This window comes from Nicotiana tabacum, chromosome 8 (genome assembly GCF_000715075.1).
Source record: "Nicotiana tabacum cultivar K326 chromosome 8, ASM71507v2, whole genome shotgun sequence".
NCBI classification, from domain to species: Eukaryota; Viridiplantae; Streptophyta; class Magnoliopsida; order Solanales; family Solanaceae; genus Nicotiana; species Nicotiana tabacum.
The window spans coordinates 67,287,092-67,308,565 of record NC_134087.1 but is presented as its reverse complement, the minus strand read 5'-3'; the positions used below and the strand labels follow the sequence as shown (position 1 = coordinate 67,308,565).

The 21,474-nt window shown below is 39.7% G+C and overlaps 1 non-coding gene across 1 annotated transcript; it reads right to left on the bottom strand.

Annotated features, from left to right (window-relative positions):
* Window positions 1-1,522: 1,522 nt before the first annotated feature.
* Window positions 1,523-1,629, bottom strand: LOC142163656 (small nucleolar RNA R71). The gene has a single exon (XR_012694601.1). It is a non-coding gene; the product is annotated as a small nucleolar RNA R71 (small nucleolar RNA).
* Window positions 1,630-21,474: the final 19,845 nt, after the last annotated feature.

Genomic DNA, 21,474 nt, shown 5'->3' with positions numbered 1-21,474 from the left:
AGATTTTATTATAATATATTATCAAGTGAATTCAACGATTCTCAACTCTTTTTAAATTATAAATCTTTCGAAAGTTGTTTGATTTTGTTAAGTATTTAACAAGTTTTAATTCCACAAACTTTTCATCAATCTGATTCTCTCAAATAGTAGCTAAAATATTATAAGTCTGTAGAATAGATTTTTCAATCTCTGTAGAACGATATCATAAACTATACTAGAATTTGACAAAGCACGAGCAGGAAAATCCTATACACATTGGCCTCGTCAAATTTTTGGCGCCGTTGCGGGGATTGGCATACATCTACTTCAGATTAAATATTTTGTTATTAATTTGAGAATTTATTACTGTTATTTTTGTTTCAGTTAATATTTTCACTAATTAAGGCTATAACTACTACTGTGATATTAATCCTAATGTAATGTTTATGTTCATAATGGTATTGTAAAAGTTTTTTTTTCTCTTTTGTATTATTTCTTCCTACTAGTTCCATCATTAACTGTTTTTTAGCAAATTATATATACTGCTATTAGTACTCTCTGCTTTATCATAATAATTGTGTTATAACTATTATTTACTATTTTTACAACGTGTATATTTATAACTGTTATACTATTGTTAGTTCTTTCATATTTAAGTTTTTTTAACTACTGAAAAATAGTCTTATGACCATTCCAACTATATGTACTATCACTAATTACTTTTTTCCATATATAATAGTATTATAGTATTGTTTCTTGTCATAGTTCACTGTTGCATCGTTTTATTTTTCTTTATAACTATCTTGTTATAAGTTTGTGTAAAATATTATTATTCTCTATAGATAATAAAATTATTGTATAATTATTTTTGCTCAACACCTACCGGTTTTATCATTTTTGTAATTTTTTATACACTTATATTTTTTTTCTTGTACTTTCTTTACTTAAGAATTTTAAGTTGTTTATGACCCGCTCTTCTACAAAAGAGTTGGTCAGTTACAATCCTGAAATTGAAAGATTTATTCGATTGCGCAGGATAGAACAAACATCGTCTTCTCAAGGAGCATCTTGTAAAGAAATGGAAAACCAGGAAGCAGAGGACATTAACCCACTTGGGATCCCACCACAAGTCCATGTAGAGGAGCAATTTGATGAAGTGGCGCCAAGGCCAGCAAACAGAATCCTTAGGAATTATGCTAGACCTGATCACTTCAACTGTGAATCTAGTGTTAGGAAGCCCCTAGTGGCAGCCAACAACTTTGAAATCAGGATCGACCTGATTCAGACAATTCAACAATCTTGTATCTTCACTGATGATACAAGTGAAGACCAACATAGTCATTTAATTGATTTTCTAGAACTTGTAGAAACTGCTAAGTACAATGGAGTACCTGCTGAAGCTATCAAGTTAAGGCTATTTCCTTTTTCTTTAAAAGGAGATGCCAAGACTTGGTTGCGAAGTTTGCCTCAAGGGTCCATTACGATATGGGACCAGATGACTCAGAAGTTTTTAAACAAATATTTTTCCTCTGCTAAAATGACAAAGTTAAGACGAGACATACCTAATTTTTTACAGACTGACACTGAGTCAGTTTATCAAGCTTGGGAAAGATTAAAAGCAATGTTAAGAAAATTCCCACCCCATGACATTCCTGAACATATGCAATTGTACATTTTCTATCACGGGCAAAAACCCTCTGCTAGAAATGTGATAGATACAACCGCAGGAGGTTCTGTAATGGGAAAAACTACAGAGGAAGCATTGCAGCTGTTGAACGAAATTTCTGAGAACGCTATCCAATAGCCATATGAGCGTGTAATCATTAAAAAAGGCTGCTACGGTAAATCAGGTTGATGTTTTAAATACACTAACACAACAGATTGTTTCTTTGTCACAAACGTTTGAATCTTTTCAGGTGAATACACAACAATTAAACCAATCTGCGGTTTGTGACATGTGTGGAGGAAACTACCAGAACCATGAATGTCAAGCAACCAATCAAACAGATGAACAGGTTAATGTCATCGGTTACAAGCCATATCCTTTTGGGAGTCCAATGGCACAAAAGCATCTAGGATTTCAATGGAATAACCCAAATGGTGCTGAAAACTCTCAAAGCTTCCAGAAACAACAGATACAAGGTCCGCCGGGATACCAGAGTCAAAATCATGGGCAACCGAGTTACAGACCTTATCAGCAAGCAGGACCATATCAACAAGCAGGGTCATACCAGCAGAGGCCCCAACAAGCTCATCCAAGTCTTGATGACCTTTTGTACAAATATATTAAGGTCACTGATGAAAAGATGGAAAGCCAAAATTCATCCCTCAAAAATCTGGAAATTCAGTTAAGCCAATTGGCAGCTCTTGTGTCAAAAAAGATTCAGGGTCCCTTACCAAGCAATACAGATAAAAATTCAAAAGAGCACCTTAAGGCCATCACTTTACAGTCGGGTAAGGAACTAGATAAACCTTATGTAGACAGACAAGAAAAGAACCAGACAGAATAACAGGTAGACAAGGATAAGAATTTTGAAAAAGCATCTGAACCATCAAAGGAGAAAGAAATAAAGAATAAGGAAGAAAAAGTTTCTGAAAAAATGGCTGCCCCACCTGTGACAATTCTTTTTCCACAAAAAATGAAATGAGAACAGCTTGATGGTCAATTTGCAAAAATTTTGGAAATCTTAAAACAAATTCATATTAATATTCCTTTTACTGATGCTTTGTTGCAAATGCCTTCATTTGCCAAATTTTTAAAAGAAATTTTGTCAAGTAAAAGAAAATTGGAAGAAGTTTCTGTGGTAATGCTTACTGAAAAATGCAGTGCTATACTTCAAAATAAGCTACAACAAAAACTTGGTGATCCTGGCAGTTTTACCATTCCATGCACTTTGGGAGGTGTATATTTTGAAAAAGCACTTTGCGATTCTGGAGCTTCAATAAATTTGATGCCATTTTCTATCTTTAGAAAATTGGATCTTGGTGAAATGAAGGACATAGGTGTTTCTCTTCAGTTTGCAGATCAAAGTATTAAGAAACCTAAGGGAATAATTAAAAATATGCTTGTAAGAGTAGATAAGTTTGTTTTCCCTGTAGATTTTATAGTACTTGGAATGAAAAAATGTCCTAATGAACCGATAATTTTGGGTAGAACATTTCTTGCTATAGGAAGAGCAATCATAGATGTTCATCAAGGGCAACTAATCTTGAGAGTTGATGAAGAAAGAGTCATTTTTGATATGCAAAAGATACTAAGATTTTCAGGAGATAAGACATCATCTTCATGCTTTTCTATTGAAATGATTAGTGATCTTGCAGATGAATTCAAAGATGATCAATTAATTTCACTCAATGGAAAGATGTTTGACCAAATCAGGCACCGCACAAGATGATGATCCCACAATTAGGAGAGAAGCTGAAATACTGGAAAAAGATTCAGAGGATAAGGAGATGCAATCAGAAGATGTTCAACCAAAAATTGAACTCAAAGTTCTTCCCTCTCATTTAAAATATGTTTATCTTGAGCAAGAACTATTTCTAGTAATTATTTCATCTTTTTTGACTGCAGAACAAGAAGAAAGACTAATTAAAGTCTTAAAAGCACACAAAGGAGCTTTAGGGTAGACTGTAGAGGATATCAAAGGGATTAGTTCAACAATTTGTACGCATAGAATCCTCATGGAGATAGCTACAAGCCAATAATCCAACCCCAAAGGAGATTGAATCCTGCAATGTAGGAAGTGGTGAAAAAGGAGATTGTCAAGCTTCTAGCAGCAGGTATTATTTACCTAATTTCAGATAGTCCTTAGGTAAGTCTATTTCAGGTAGTACCAAAGAAAGGAGGTATGACAGTTATAAAGATTGAAAATAATGAACTCATACCTACGAGGACTGTTACAGGATAGAGAGTTTGTATTGATTATAGACGCCTCAATGATGCTACCAGAAAAGATCATTTTCCTTTACCATTTATTGATCAAATGTTGAAAAGAATTGCAGGATATGGTTTTTACTGTTTTCTTGATGGCTATTCAGGGTATAACCAAATACCAATTGCACTCGATGATCAGGATAAGACAACTTTCACATGTCCTCATGGAACATATGCATATAGGAGAATGCCATTTGATCTGTCCAACACCCTTGCTATATTTTAGCGTTGCATGTCAGCAATTTTTTCTGACATGACTGAAAAATTTCTTGAAATTTTTATGGATGATTTCACACTCTTTGGCAAAACATTTGAAGATTGTCTTTACCACTTGACTTTAGTTCTTAAGAAATGTGAAGAGATAAACTTGATTCTGGATTGGGAAAAATATCATTTTATGGTTACAGAGGAAATTGTTTTAGGACATAAAATCACTACTAATGGGATAGAAGTTGATAAAGCTAAAATTAATCTTATAGCAAAATTACCCCCTCCTACAATTGTTAAAGGCATTAGAAGCTTTCTAGGTCATGCAGGTTTTTACAGACGATTCATAAAGGATTTTTCAAAGATTTCAAAACCTCTGACTAGCCTCTTGATGAAAGATGTTAAGTTTGATTTTTCAGGTGATTGTATGATAGCGTTTGACACCCTTAAGGAGAAATTATCAACTGCCCCTATAGTTGTGTCCCCTGATTGGAGTCAACCTTTTTAAGGTTATGTGTGATGCTAGTGATACGGCAGTTGGAGTTGTTTTAGGCTAAAGAAAGGATAAGATTTTTCGTCCCATTTACTATGCCAGTAGAACACTAAATGAAGCTCAACTGAATTATGTCACAACAGAAAAAGAGTTACTGGCAGTAGTATTTGCATTTGATAAATTTCGTTCTTATTTGATAGGAACAAAGGTGACTGTTTTTACTGACCATGCAGCTTTAAAATACCTCTTAGCCAAAAAAGATGCTCGACCTAGATTGTTAAGATGGATTTTACTTCTGCAAGAATTTGACCTTGAGATAAAAGATAAAAAAGGAACAGAGAATAAGTTAGCTAACCATTTGTTTAGACTAGAAGACCCTCCTCTTGAGTTCAACGAGATAAAAGAAGAATTTCCTGATGAACACATTTTTTCAGTTGACTCTGTTGTGACTCAACCACCCTGGTTCGCAGATATTGCTAACTACTTGGTTGGAAGATAGACACCCCAAGATCTCTCTTACCAGCAGAGAAAAAAGCTTATTTCTGATGCTAAGTATTATTTGTAGAATGAACCTTACTTATTCAAAATTTGTGCAGATAATATCATTAGGAGGTGTGTACCTGAAGAAGAGATGACCAAAATTTTGTATCACTGTCATGATGGAGCAATTAGAGGTTATTATGCTGCAAACCGTACGACATTTAACGTATTGGAGGCCGGATTTTTCTAGCCAATACTCTTCAAAGATGCCCGAGCATATGTTGCACAACGTGACAGATGTCAGAAAACAGGTAATATCACTAAGAGAGATGAGATGCCATTACAATCAATACAAGTATGTGAAATATTTGATGTTTGAGGAATAGATTTCATGGGTCCTTTTCCTTCTTCTCATTCATTTGAATATATCCTTGTGGCTGTGGATTATGTATCAAGATGGGTTGATGTCATCCCCACAAGGAAGAATGATGCTCATACAGTGTGTAGTTTTCTTAGAAAAAATATTTTTACTAGATTTGGCACACCTCGAGTCATCATTAGTGATCAATGAACTCATTTCATGAATAGGCAATTTTCTACTTTGCTATCAAAATATGACGTGACTCACAAAACTGGAACACCATATCATGCTCAAACACAAGGGCAAGTTGAAGTTTCCAACTGCGAGTTAAAAAGAATTTTTGAAAAGACGGTTGGAATTTCAAGAAAAGACTGGTCTTTAAAATTAGATGATGTATTATGGGCATACCGAACGGCGTTCAAAATGCCAATTGGAACATCCCCATATAAGTTAGTCTTTGGAAAGGCTTGCCATTTGTCAGTTGAATTAGAACACAAAGCTTTTGGGGCACTGAAAGCATTAAACTTTGAATTAACCTCTGCTGGTAAAAAGAGATTTTTTCAGGTTAATGAATTGGAAGAACTGAGGTTGGAAGCTTATGAAAATGCCAAAATATTCAAAGAAAAAACAAAAATATGGCATGACAACTTGATCTGACAAAAAAAGTTTCAAAATTGGAGATCAAGTACTTATTTACAATAGCAGGCTGAGGCTATTTTTAGGAAAATTAAAATTCAGGTGGACAGGTCCTTATCATGTTACAGATGTTACTCCATATGTGGCAATTGAAATTAAACAGATCAATGGAGGAGACAAATTTAAGGTAAATGGTCACAGGTTAAAGTTGTATTTTGGAGGACATTTCGAGCAACAACCATCGGTAACCTTGATAGCCTAATACATTCCGCACTCAATAAGTCGAGCTGGCGACATTAAACTCAGAACTATAATTTCCTTACCCGTTGCCATTGAGGGTGAAACAATGGAGCCTCATAAGCCCAATATAATTTGTATGAATAAATGCTTAACCAATTGATCTGGTTAATATCCAGATTATTGTACGACCGGGACATCCCATGAAGGCCTCTACAAAAACAAAGCCATCTATATAGGAGTAATTCCATGGTGGTCGGTATGCCTAAGTTACTGATTGGTTAACCATCTAATTGTGTAAATTAATTATTGGCTCAGGTAATTTTTCTGGTTTATATCAAAACCCGGACCCCATGACTGATAAGGTCTAAAAGCTAGTCCAGTCTATTACACATAGAATATGTGTGGTCACAGTTTCTTTCAAGCTTTCTTCTGTGACTGTAAATTTGAAAGCTAAAAAGATTTTTAATTTATTTTTTCAAAAATTTCTTTAGTACTTCATGTATATATATACTTTTTTTCTATAATGTTATAATAAATTTTTTCTTCTTAACTAATTGTGCTGTCTCCGGTTTTCAGAGAGCTGCATCCGGTTAGAATATGGGTCAGAGGATACGATTGTAATTGCAAAAGCACGGAACAATTCTGGTGGCCAAATATGCACTTTACTGTAGCTTCTATTAAACTTTTTGGTTGTTTTGACCAAGATACCCCGCTGTTATAAAATCCGAAATTCTTTTGGCCTAATCCCCTTTGCATCTAACATTTATAGGATTGACACGTGCATCTCTGAAATTATGCACAGTCCACTCCTTTCTTGTGTGACATGTGTTAATTTTGGCTTTTAGCTATTTCTTGAAAATTTCATAACAGACAATTAGGTAATCTTAGGAACAAATATGGACTATAACGTGCATATGGTATTGCTATATATATGAAATTCCTATATATAATCTTAAAAATATATTATTAGCATGTAAGCTTTCTTTACACTTTGACTGAATCAACAATTTGCATGTAAAATTAGGTAACTTCCAAGATTTGCTAATGACCCATTTCGCTTGAAATCAAACCTCATATTAGTTCTTTTTACAGGTTATTAAATGTGAACAATTATAAATTCTCCTGGCTAAACATACTATTAAACGTATACATAAAAAAAAATTCACATTTCTTAAAAATAAATTTTTATACTTAAAATGGGTAACCAATATCCGATTTAGTTAAATATGACGCTATGAATTATGTGCAAATCTATGCAAAAGAGATAAAAAGAATTTTCTAAATAGCGAAAATTAATACAACTTCAACAACTGGTAACTACATCTAAGTAAAAACATATCAAGCAGTTGCAAAAATCAACTCAAAAGTTCAAAACACAATTAGAAAAGAGAGAGAGAATCAACCTTTAAAAAAGAATATATCATATCTTTACTTATTCTAATTTTAAAATTTAGTAACTAAGATATGTAATTTGGCATGAGAAATGATTAGCGATGTATAAAATATTTTAAAGAGTAATAGCTGAATCTTTTTTAGACAACTTTAATGTTTATTTTCACAAAGGAAAAACTCACAATTCAATGCAATTAGATATTATTTGAAAAATGTGAAATCGAACTTTGTAATATATAAAATTAAAACAACGAGCAAGAAAAAGCAAAAGACGTGTCTATTGACTACTGTATTGAATTTTTATCCAAAATTGATGATATCATCCTAATTTTTACAAGGAGGATTGACAAGTTCTAGCTTAGGTGATGAGGTGATCAAAAATATTCTTCCTGCAAATGGACTAGAAACATGAGCGACTCCAATTTATTCACTTCCTAATAATTTTCTTAGTTACATTATAGTCTTTTAGCTTATTTTTGTTGTGAAGTAAGTACACAACAATTTTTTTGCAGATCAATTAAGCCTTACCAAGCATAATGCGATATTAGTAATTGTAACATAGCATATGCAACTTAATTTTCTTTTTATGTAGACTACATTGAAAATACATAATTTTTTCTATCCCAACTTATATGATTGGTATTTGATTGGGCACTATGTTGAAGAGAAAAGAAAAAACTTTAAATGTGCTTTAAAATATATTATAGACATCTTCATGGCTATAAATTATTTCATTAATAATTTTAAAATTTGTTATTTTTCAATATAAAAGATACTTCTTTTTAGGATAAACCAAATAAAAAAAAGGTATTGCATAAAAAGGAACGGCAAAAGTAAGGACATAAAAGAACCTACATACACCATGTTGGGCCCGTGCTGAGCACGGGCTTACCTTAACACACACACACACACACACACACACACACACACACACACACACATATATATATATATATATATATATATATATATATATATATATATATATATATATATATATATATATATATATTCTTCTTAATGTTTGTGTCACTGTAGGTTTTTAATTAGTAAAATAAATTTTTTCTATTGTGCCCAAATATTAAGTTTTTTTTCAATAATGTGTCACTGCACCAACAGGCCTACGCCTCTCAAAATCCTCCCACCAAGTGAAAGCAGCTCCTGAAAATTGATAGGTCGTAAAAGCGACCTCGCTGGTCTCCAGAATACCGGCAGTACGAAACATCCTCTGACACTTATCCAAAAAGCCCTGGGCATCCCCGCCCTCTGCGCCACTGAAGGTCGGAGGCTACAATCTACCAAATCTCTCCAACCTACGTTGCTCATCCTCCGGCATGACAGGAACTACATAGTCCTGAGCAGCTGCAACCGGCTGGGCTGGATGCGCCCCCGGCGTCTGAAGCCCCTTCACGACCTGCTCAGGTGTGCGAGCGGCGGGAGTCTGAATGCCTCCCCCGGCCTGTGAAGTAGCTGCGATGGTAGTAGCTGAAACCGCCTGGGCCAGGCCAATGCAAACTGATAAGATCTGTGCCAAGAACTCCTGAAGACCCGGAATCACAATAGGCACAACTGGTGCCTGAGCTGGTGCTGCTGGAGCATCCATAGCTGGGACCTGGTCTTGAACTGGGGCAGCTGGTGGATCTACAGGTGCTTCCCTCGCGGCTCTGCCACTATCGCGACCACGGTCGCATCCTTGGCCTCTGGTGGCCACAACTGGTGGAATTGGTGGTCGTCCACCCTGACCGATAACGCGCGTCCTCACCATCTGTGAGAGAATAGAATAACAAAAGTTTAGTACTTGGGTCAACAAATTTGCACGACAAGAATTTCAAGAATATGAAGTTTTTCCTAAAGGTTCTACAGCCTCTCGAGGATAAATACAGACGTCTCTGTACCGATCCGCGAGACTCTACTAAACCAGCTCATGACTCGTGATACCTATGTAACCTAGGCTCTGATACCAACTTGTCACGACCCTAACTCCGAACCCAGTCGTGATGGCGCCCCTCGTGAAGACAAGGCCAGCCAACTAAACCCAATTCACTTGTTAAAGCAGTTAAGCAACATAAAAGCAGTCTGAAACATCATTTAATGATAATAAGTAGCGGAAATACAACCCGACACAGCCCTAACCGGGGTGTCACAAGTCACGAACATCTAACGATACGAATCCTCAAATGTAACTACAGAGTTTTAAATACTGAACTAAGAACATAAAGGAAAGAATAGGGAGGAGCTCCAGGCTGCAAACGCCGACAGCTACCTAAAGACTCCTCGAGATCCGCCTGAAGCTGGAATAAATCAGCACTCGGGAACGGGACCAGCTATGCCTGAATCTGCACATGGGATACAGGGAGTAAAGTGAGTACTCCAACTCAGTGAGTAATAAATGTAAATAATGACCGAAAGTAAGAAAACACGTAAGGCAAATGGCATTCTATAATGAAGCAGTAAAAATCATTTAAAAACAGTAAACCAGTGAAAAATCAAGTAAAACTTCTTTCAACAAGTAAACAAGTAATTGACAGGTAATTAAGGTAAAGTAAACAAATAGAAGTTCGCCCCTCGGGCACAGTATCAGCAAATCCACCCCTCGGGTAACATCTCAGAAAAATACCAGCCCCTAGGGCTCAATCTCACATCCACAATGGGTACCCGCGCTCACTGGGGGTGTGCAGACTCCTAGAGGGACCCCTTACGGCCCAAGCGCAATATTAAGCCACCTCGTGGCATCATCACTAGGCCCTCGGCCTCATATAAAATAAGCCACCTCGTGGCGTACATATCTCAGGCCCTCGGCTTCATAATCAGTGTCAAATGTTTCCTCACAACATAGGCCCTCAGCCTTACTCAGTCAAAATCCTCACAAGCCACTCGGGTAACAGTAAAACAGTGTTTCTCATCCCAAACATCATTTAAAATATCATTTAAGTAATAAAACTAAGTAAACATGGCTGAGTATGAAAACAGTGAAAAATAACATGACTGAGTTCAAGTATAAAGTCAAACAGTGAGGAAATATCAATAAAAATCCTCGAAGGGTTCAAATAGTTAGCACTAAGCCCAAATATGGCATTCAACCCAAATAATGATGATAGCAAATAGTTTTCAATCAAATACGCGGTAAAATAGTCATTCGAGACAGACCAAGTCACAATCCCCAACAGTGCACGACCCCACGCTCGTCATCAAGCGTGTGCCTCACCTCAATATAGCACTACGATGTGCAATCCGAGGTTTCAAACCCTCAGAACATCATTTACAATTATTAATCACCTTGAATCGGTCAAATCTCTAACTCGCGACGTCTTTGCCCCTCGAATCGGCCTTCACGCATGTCGAATCTATCCAAAATCAGAACGAGAACGTCAAAATATTTTAAGGGAACGAAACCCAAGCAAAAACAATCAATAAAGGGCACAAATCCCGAATTACAAAACCCGACCCCCAGGCCCACATCTCGAAATTCAGAAATTCTTGCACCAATAGATTCCTTATCTCCCCACGAGTTCATACATATCAAGAGTTCTCAAATCCGACCCCAAATGGTCCTTCAAATCCTCAATTAAAAGCCTAAGTTCCCAAGCCCTAGTTTTTCCCAAATTTCACCCTTGATTTCCTTAATTTCTAGTTCTAATCCATGGAATGATAGCATAGGAATGAGTTTTAAGTCCAAATCCCTTACCTCAACAAAGTCTCTTTGAATTCCCTCTTTCAAATCGCCCAAAAAGCTCCCAAGCCGAAGTCAAAATGGTGAAATAGCTCAATTTCGTGAAATGAAATAACTTATATATTCTGCCTAGGCCTTTCCGCATCTACGGTCCTTCAACCGCATCTGCGGTACCGCATTTGTAGTCATTATTCCGCTTATGCGGAAATCACTTAACCGGCCACATCCACATTTGCGATCATCCTTCCGCATCTGCGACTCCGCAGATACGGTCCTCTTAGCCGCTTCTGCGGTCCCTGACAAATCCCCATAATCCACTTCTACGGCCACTCTCTCACACATGCGGCACCGCACCTGCGGTCCCCAATTCGCAGGTGCGAAAATACTAGAAGCAGCAAATTCAACTACTGCAACAAAATTCCAACTTCTCCGTTAACCATCCGAAATCACCTCGAGGCCCCCGGGACCTCAACCAAAAGCACAGACATATCCCAATACCTTATTCAAACTTGTTCCAATCATCAAAACACCTCAAACAACATTAAATCACCCAAAACACATCGGATTCAAGCCAAACTTCCCAAAATCTTCCAAATTATGCTTTCGATCAAAAACCCAACCAAACCACGTCCGAATGATCTGAAATTTTGCACACACATCCCAAATGTCACAACGGAACTACTGCAACTCTCGGAATTCCATTCCAATCTCTATATCAAAATCTCGCCTATCAACCGGAAATCGCCAAAATATCAACTTCGCCAATTCAAGCCTAAATCTACTACGAACTCCAAAACCCATTCCGATCACACTCCTAAGTCATAAATCACCTCCGGAAGCTAACCTAACCATCAGAACTCATATCCAAGCCCTCTAGCACATAAGTCAACATCCGGTTGACTTTTTCCAACTTAATCTTCCTTAAAAGAGACTAAGTGTCTCAAACCTTACCAAAATCATTCCGGATTCGATCCGACCAACCCGACACCACAAAACATGAATAACGAAGAATAAAGAAGCAGAAATGGGGGAAACGCGGCGTTAACTGATGAGACGACTAGCCGGGTCGTCATATCCTCCCCAACTTAAACAAATGTTCGTCCACGAATGAATCAAGAAACATACTTGAAGCGTCAAACAGGTGAGGATATCTGCTCTACATCTCCCGCTCGGTCTCCCAGGTAGCCTCCTCCACGGGCCGACCTCTCCACTGCACTTTCACTGAAGCTACATCCTTTGACCTCAACTTTCGAACCTGACGACCCAAAATAGCTACTGGCTCCACATCATAAGTCAAATCATCATCCAACTGAACCGTGTTGAAATCCAGAACATGAAACGGATCCCCAATGTACTTCTAGAGCATAGAAACATGAAATACCGAATGCACACTCGACAAGATGGGTGGCAAAGCAAGCTCATAAGCCACCTCCCCAATCCTCCGAAGCACTTCAAAAGGCCCAATGAATCGCGGACTCAATTTTCCTTTCTTTCCAAATCTCATAACACCCTTCATGGGCGAAACCTTCAACAGAACCTTCTAGTCAACCATGTAGGACACATCACGAACCTTCCTGTCAGCATAACTCTTTTGCCTCGGCTGCGCTGTACGAAGCCTCTCCTGAATCACCTTCACCTTCTCCAAAGCATCCTGCACCAAATCAGTCCCTAATAGCCTAGCCTCACCTGCCTCGAACCAACCAACTAGATATCTACATCGCCTCTCATACAAAACCTCATTTGGAGCCGTCTGAATACTCGACTGGTAGCTGTTTTTATAAGCAAGCTCTGCAAGCGGTAGAAATTGATCCCATGACCCTCTGAAATCAATGACACAAGCACGCAACATGTCCTCTAATATCTGAATAGTGCGCTCGGACTGCCCGTCCGTCTGAGGGTGAAAAGATGTGCTCAACTCAACTTGAGTACACAACTCTCGCTGCACGGACCTCTAAAACTGTGAAGTAAACTGAGTGCCCCTATCTGAAATGATGGAAACTGGGACACCATGCAAACGAATAATCTCCCGGATATAGATCTCTGCCAACCGCTTTGAAGAATAGGTAGTACACACAGGAATTAAGTGCCAAACTTGGTCAGCCGATCCACAATCACCCAAATAGCATCAAACTTTCTCAAAGTCCGTGGAAGTCCAACAACAAAGTCCATAGTGTTCCTCTCCCACTTCCACTCAGGAATATTCATCTGCTAAAGCAAACCACCTGGTCTCTGATGCTCATATTTCACCTGCTGACAATTGAGACATCGAGCTACAAATCCCATAATATCTTTCTTCATTCTTCTCTACCAATAGTGCTGCCTCAAATCCTGATACATCTTCGCGGCACCCGGATGAATAGAATACCTCGAGCTATAGGCCTCCTCCAAAATCAACTCCAGAAGCCCATCCACATTGGGCATACAAATCCGGCCCTGCATCCTGAACACCCCATCATCACCAATGGTCACATCTCTAGCATCATCATGCTGAACTCTGTCCTTAAGGACAAGCAAGTGCGGATCATCATACTAGTGCTCTCTGATGCGATCATATAAGGAAGATCGTGATACCACACAAGCCAATACCCGACTAGGCTCCGAAATATCTAACCTCACGAACAGATTGGCGAAGGCCTGAAAATCAACCGCAAGAGGTCTCTCCCCAACTGGAACATATGCTAAACTCCCCATACTCACTGCCATTCGGCTTAAGGCATCGGCCACCACATTGGCCTTTCCCGGATGGTACAATATAGTGATATCATAATCCTTAAGCAACTCCAACCATCTCCGCTGCCTCAAATTAAGATCCTTTTGCTTGAACAAATGCTGGAGACTGTGATGATCAGTGAACACTTCATAAGATACGCCATACAAGTAATGCCTCCAAATCTTCAACACGTGAACTATGGCAGCCAACTCCAAATCATGAACGGGGTAGTTCTTCTCATAGGGCTTCAACTGATGAGAAGCATAAGAAATAACTCTACCCTCCTACATCAACATACAACCAATCCCAACTCTCGAAGCATCACAATACATGGTATATGAACCTGAAGCTGATGGCAAAACCAACACTGGAGCTGTGGTCAAAACTGTCTTGAGCTTCTGAAAGCTCTCCTCACACTCGTCCGACCATACAAATGAAGCACCCTTCTGAGTCAACTTGGTCAAGGGCGATGCGATAGCTGAGAATCCCTGAACAAACCGGCGATAATAGCTTGCCAAACTAAGAAAGCTGCGAATCTCTGTGGCTGAAGACGGTCTATGCCAACTCTGAATCGTCTCTATCTTCTTTGAATCAACCTGAATACCCTCGCTGGACACCACGTTCCCTAAGAAAGCCACTAAACTGAGCCAAAACTCACACTTGGAGAATTTTGCATAAAGCTTCTCCTCTCTCAATCTTTGCAACATAACTCTCAAATGCTCCGCGTGCTCCTCATGACTACGCGAATATACCAGAATATCATCAATGAAGACTATGACAAACGAGTCAAGATAAGGCCGGAACATACTGTTCATCAAATGCATGAACGTTGATGGGGCATTGGTCAGCCCAAAAGACATCACTAAGAACTCATAATGACCGTATCGGTTCCTGAAAGCTGTCTTAAGAATATCCGAGTCCCTGATCTTTAACTGGTGATAACCTGAACGGAGATCAATCTTGGATAACACCCTCGCTCCATGAAGCTGGCCGAATAAATCATCAATGCGAGGCAAAGGATACTTGTTCTTAATTGTTACCTTGTTCAATTGCCTATAATCAATGCACATTCTCTTTGAGCCATCCTTCTTCTTCATAAACAGAACCGGCACACCCCAAGGTGACACACTAGGCTGAATGAACCCCTTATCTAGGAGTTCCTGAAGCTGCTCCTTCAATTCCTTCAACTCCGCTGGTGCCATACGATACGGAAGAATAGAAATGGACTGAGTGCCCGGCACCAGGTCAATACCAAAATCAATATCCCTGTCCGGTGGCATGCCCGACAGGTCTGCAGGAAACAAATCGAGAAAATCCCTTACAACTAGAACAGAATCAATACTGGGAGTCTCAGCTCCGACATCCCTCACAAATGCTAGATATGAAAGACAACCCTTCCCAACCATACGTTGGCCCTTCAAGAAAGAGATCATTCTACTAGGAACATAATCAGTCACACCTCGCCACTTGATCTATGGCACACCCGGCATAGCCAATGTAATTGTCTTAGCATGATAGTCCAGAATAGCACGACACGGAGATAACCAATACATGCCCAAAATGACATCAAAATCCACCATGTTCAATAGTAATAGGTCTACTCGGGTCTCCAGACCCTCAATAGTCACCACACACGACCGGTACACACGGTCTACAATAACAGTATCGCCTACCGGGGTGGATACATGAATAGGTAAAGCAAGAAACTCACGAGCTTACCCAAATAACGAGCAAAATACGAGGACACATAAGAAAAAGGTGGAACCAGGATCAAATAATACAGAGACATCTCTGTGGCAGACTGAAATAATACCTGTAATAACAGCATCTGAAGCGATAGTATCGAGTCTGCCTGGAAGTACATAGAAACAGGCCTGATCAACCTCCCCCTTTGGGGCGACCCCTAACTGACTGACCTCTACCCCTAGCTGGCGGAGCGGGTGGTGATAAATCAACTGGCGCTGAAGCCGATGATTGGCCCCTCTGCTGGGATAAACTAACAAAACGATGAGGACACTGCCTCGACATGTGACCCATCTCACCACACTCAAAATAACTCCTAGGTGCTGGAGTAGGGGACTGAAGGGAATCCCTCGCACCGGAGTGACTAACAGATGCACTCGGCATAGAAAAGCCCTGAACTGATGGAGCACGGGTCGAACTCTAAGCTGGGAGAGCACTAAGTGATGACTGGCCCTACTAAGAACCATGATAACCATGACCCGAAGATGCCCCACGATAACCTGGGCGAGCTGGCTGGGTAGGCCTGAATGAATGACCTCTACTGTGCTAAAACTGGCCCCTTGAAGGAGCACCACTATAGCTGCCAGAATCTCGAGGCCTCTTGGCCTCCCTCTCCTCTTGCTCCTGACGGCGAATCGACTTAATCTCATGGGCGATATCAACAACCTCCTCTAAAGTGGCACCAGTCACCCTCTCCTTAGTCATAAGAAAACGGAGCTGATAAGTAAGACCATCAACAAACCTTTTGATCCTCTCTCGATCTGTTGGAACCAACCAGATGGCATGACGAGCCAACTCAGAAAACCTCAACTCATACTGTGACACAGTCATATCCCCCTATCGTAACCACTCAAACTGCCTACGCAGCTCCTCTCTATGGGACTGCGGCACATACTTCTCCAGGAAGAGAATAGAGAATTGCTGCCAGGAAAGGGGTGCTGCACCATTAGGACTACGCCTCTCGAAATCCTCCCACCAAGTGAAAGCAGCTCCTAAAAACTGGTAGGTGGTAAACGACCCCGCTGGTCTCCAGAATACCAGCAGTACGAAACATCCTCTGACACTTATCCAAAAAGCCCTGGGCATCCTCGCCCTCTGCACCACTAAAGGTCGAAGACTGCAATCAACCAAATCTCTCCAACCTACGCAGCTCATCCTCCGGCATGATAGGAACCACATAGTCCTGAGCAGCTACAACCGGCTGGGCTGGATGCGCCCCCGGCGTTTGAAGCCCCTGCACGACCTGCTCAGGTGTGCGAGCGGTGGGAGTTTGATTACCTCCCCCGGCCTGTGAAGTAGTTGCGGCTGTAGTGGTTGAAACCGCCTGGTCCAGTCCAGTGCAAACTGATAAGATCTGTGCCAAGGCCTCCTGAAGACCCGGAATCACAATAGTCACAGCTGGTGCCTGACCTGGTGCTACTGGAGCGTCCATAGCTAGGACCTGGTCCTGAACTGGGGCAGCTGGTGGATCTACAGGTGTTGCCCTCGCGGCTCTGCCCCTACCGCGACCACAGCCGCGTCCTCGGCCTCTGGTGGCCACAGCTGGTAGTACTGGTGGTTGTCCACCATGACCGGTAGCGCGCGTCCTCACCATCTGTGAGAGAATAGAATAACAGAAGTTTAGTACTTGGGACAACAAATTCGCATGACAAGAATTTCAGGAATATGAAGTTTTTCCTAAAGGTTATGCAGCCTCTCGAGGATAAATACAGACGTCTTTGTACCGATCCATGAGACTCTACTAAACCTGCTCATGACTCGCGAGACCTATGTAACCTAGGCTCTGATACCAACTTGTCACTACCCTAACCCCGAAACCAGTCGTGATGGCACCTCTCGTGAAGATAAGGCCAACCAACTAAACTCAATTCACTTGTTAAAGTAGTTAAGCAACATAAAAGCAGTCTAAAACATGATTTAATGATAATAAGTAGCGGAAATACAACCCGACACAGCCCTAACCGAGGTGTCACAAGTCACGAGCATCTAACAACACTAAGTCCTCAAATGTAACTACAGAGTTTAAATATTGAACTAAGGACATAAAGGAAAGAGATAGGGAGAAGCTCCGGGCTGCGAACGCCAACAGCTACCTAAAGACTCCTCAAGATCCGGCTGAAGCTGGAATGAATCAACACTCGTGAGCGGGACCAGCTATGCCTGAATCTGCACACGGGGTACAGGGAGTAAAGGGAGTACTCCAACTCAGTGAGTAACAAATGTAAATAACGACTGAAAGTAAGAAAACACGTAAGGCACACGACATTCTATAATGAAGCAGTAAAAATCATTTAAAAGCAGTAAACCAGTGAAAAATCAAGTAAAACTTCTTTCAACAAGTAAACAAGTAATTGATAGGTAATTAAGGTAAAGTAAACAAATAGAAGTTCGCTCCTTGGGCACAATATCTACAAATCCACCCCTTGGGCAATATCTCAGAACAATACAAGCCCATCGGGCTCAATCTTACATCACAATGGGTACCTGCATTCACTAGGTGTGTGCAGACTCCTGGAGGGACCCCTTACGGCCCAAGCGCAATATCAAGCCACCTCGTGGCATCATCACTAGGCCCTCGGCCTCATATAAAACAAGTCACCTCGTGGCATACATATCTCAGGCCCTCGGCCTCATAATTAGTGTCAAATGTTTGCTCACAACATAGGCCCTCGGCCTTACTCAGTCAAAATCCTCACAAGCCACTCGGGCAACAGTAAAACAGTGTTTTCAGCCCAAACATCATTTAAAATATCATTTAAGTAATAAAACTGAGTAAACATGGCTGAGTATGAAAACAATGGAAAATAACATGACTGAGTTCAAGTATAAAGTCAAAACAGCGAGGAAATATCAATAAAAATCCCCGAAGGGTTCAAATAGTTAGCACTAGGCCAAAAAATGGCATTGAGCCTAAATAATGATGATAACAAATAGTTTTCAATCAAATACGCTGTAAAATAGTCATTCGGGACGGACCAAGTCACAATCCCCAATAGTGCATGACCCCACACTCATCATCAAGCATGTACCTCACCTCAATATAGCACTGCGATGTGCAATCCGAGGTTTCAAACCCTCATAACATCATTTACAATTATTACTCACCTCGAACCGGTCAAATCTCTAACTCGCGACGCTTTTGCCCCTCGAATCGGCCTCCACGCGCATCGAATCTATCCAAAATCAGAATGAGAAAGTCAAAATATGTTAAGGGAACGAAGCCCAAGCAAAAACAATCAATTAAGGGCACAAATCCCGAAATTACCAAATCCCGACCCCCAGGCCCACTTCTCGAAATTCAGAAATTCTCACACCAATAGATTCCTTATCTCCCCACGAGTTCATACATATTAAGAATTCTCAAATCTGACCCCAAATGGTCCTTCAAATCCTCAATTAAAGGCCTAAGTTCCCAAGCCCTCGTTTTCCCCAAATTTCACCCTTGATTTCCTTAATTTCTAGCTTTAATCCATGGAATAATAGTATAGGAATGAGTTTTAATTCCAAATCCCTTACCTCAACGAAGTCTCCTTGAATTCCCTCTTTCAAATTGCTCAAAAAGCTCCCAAGCCGAAGTCAAAATGGTGAAATAGCTCAATTTCGCGAAATGAAATAACTTATATGTTCTGTCCAAGCCTTTCCGCATCTGCGGTCCTTCAACTGCATCTGTGGTACCGCATTTGCGGTCATTATTCCGCTTCTACGGAAATCACTTAACCGGTCACATCCGCATCTGCGATCATCCTTCCGCATCTGCGACTCCGCAGATGCGGTCCTCTTAGTCGCTTCTGCAGTCCCTGACAAATCCCCATAATCCGCTTCTGCGGCCACTCTCTCGCACATGCGGCGCCGCACCTGCGGTCCCCAATCCGCAGGTGCGAAAATACCAGAAGCAGTAAATTCAACTGCTGCAACAAAATTCCAACTTCTCCGTTAACCATCCGAAATCACCCCGAGGCCCCCGGGACCTCAACCAAAAGCACAAACATTTCCCAATTACATATTCAAACTTGTTCCAATCATCAAAATACCTCAAACAACATTAAATCACCCAAAACACATCGGATTCAAGCCAAACTTTCTAAAATCTTCCAAATTACGCTTTCGATCAAAAATCCAACCAAACCACGTCCGAATGACCTGAAATTTTACACACACATCCCAAATTACATAACGGAACTACTGAAACTCTCAAAATTCCATTCCAACCTCTATATCAAAATCTTGCCTATCAACCGGAAATTGCCAAAATATCAACTTCGCCAATTCAAGCCTAAATCTACTACGAACCTCCAAAACTATTCCGATAACACTCCTAAGTCATAAATCACCTCTCGAAGCTAACCGAACCATCAGAACTCACATCCAAGCCCTCTAGCACATAAGCCAACATCCGGTTGACGTTTTCCAACTTAAACTTCCTTAAAAGAGACTAAGTGTCTCAAACCTTACCAAAATCATTCTGGATTCAATCCGATCAATCCGGCACCACAAAACATGGATAACGAAGCATAAGAAGCAGAAATGGGGGAAACGGAGCGGTAACTCATGAGACGACTGGCCGGGTCGTCACAGGTATACTCAATAATTTTTCTAGAACTTGCTGTAAATGTTCTTCGAGGCAAAATAATGGATGACACTGATTCTTGAAAGATGAAATTAGGCTTTCTTTGATATACCTTTTAGCCTCTTTTAGTTTATTCTCTCCAAGAATTCTTTTTACCTCTTAGAACCTATCTTTGAGCCTTTATCATATTTTTTTAAAACCACCATGGTCTGTAACCCCCCAAAAGAAAAAAAAGAAAAAAAAGAGATGTATATTACTATTATTGTTATTACTTCTTCCAGCCATGATAAGTAATGTTTGTTAGAAAAAGAAAAGAAAGATTGTGCAAGGCACGAAACAGAAAAGAAAAAAAAGGAAAAAGAGAAAGATATAATATATAAGTGTGTGTATATTCTTATATCTCTTTATGTTGATGAAAGCATATATAAAAAAAATTACTGGAAAAAAATGGAATAATTAGTATCAAGGAACATTTGCTCCAAGCTGGAAGAAGAAAAGTTACTACAAAAATATCTTTATCCTACCAGCCTGAAGCCTGACATTATAAGCCAATAAAAAGTCCTAAATAGATTTCAAAAATCAGTGTTGAATCTACATTAGTGGAGATTAACATGAAGAGCAAGCCTATGGACGAACAATTGTGATATTCAAGACTTGTGATCATAAAGTTATCAATTCTGAAAGATTCAAGAGGAAAAGAATGCAAATTTTATTTTTTCTAAAGTAAAATCAGAAGCAAGGTAAAAGATTTGGTGAAGCTTAAAAGATTAATCATTTGGCATGATGAAGGAAGTTATTTTGAATAAATTTTCTATCCTACAAAGACCAAACGTTTTGAAGAAAATGTTACAAACAAAAAGTTTTATCATTAGAAATGTTTTTTCTCGAGGACGAGCAAAGATTCAAGTGTGGGATAATTTGATGGATATAATTTATTCATATATTTTTATATGTAAATATTAAATATTTTAAATAAAACATGAATAAATATACCATATTCTCCCATATTTTCTAACATACTTCGCAAGAGGAAGAGCGTATGAAAATTAAAGAAAAGAAACA